The sequence below is a fragment of the Penaeus monodon genome, chromosome 15 (assembly GCF_015228065.2).
Source record: "Penaeus monodon isolate SGIC_2016 chromosome 15, NSTDA_Pmon_1, whole genome shotgun sequence".
Taxonomy (NCBI): domain Eukaryota; kingdom Metazoa; phylum Arthropoda; class Malacostraca; order Decapoda; family Penaeidae; genus Penaeus; species Penaeus monodon.
In genome coordinates this window covers 31,432,333-31,432,752 of record NC_051400.1, presented here as the reverse complement: position 1 = coordinate 31,432,752, position 420 = coordinate 31,432,333, and the positions used below count along the sequence as shown (strand labels likewise).

General features: G+C 35.0%; 1 protein-coding gene across 1 annotated transcript in view; it reads left to right on the top strand.

The window, feature by feature from the left end:
• LOC119581941 (synaptobrevin-like) overlaps window positions 1–420 on the top strand; it is a 23,470-nt gene that overhangs the window by 20,449 nt on the left and 2,601 nt on the right.

The following is a 420-nucleotide window of genomic DNA, read 5'->3' as shown; positions in this document are numbered from 1 at the left end:
AGAAGAAGCAAAAAGCTAATATGGTTAAGTTTTTAGTTTTTAATCTTTAATGTCTGTGACTTGGAACAAGTCTAGGCAAATTGGAAAGGTCCACAAGTGTGATGAGCCGAGAATGAATCTGAAATAACTCCTTTTATAATATATTTTATGTTCTCACATATTTAGATGAGGTATCAGATTTTTATATAGGGAGCTAGATGGATCTACTTTTATGAAAAAAGAAACGGGCCCTAATCTTAGAAGTCTTGAGGACTTGGTAATTAGGAAAGGGTAGGGGGGCAAAGAACGGTTTTCAAATAAAGTGTAATTAGTGGGAAATTCTGTGGTTCAAGAGGGTAGTTAGGATGCAGCTGCTTGATGAATTTTGGTTTTGCATTAATGTCTCCTCTTGGGTATCGAATGAATTAAGCTACTAATGAT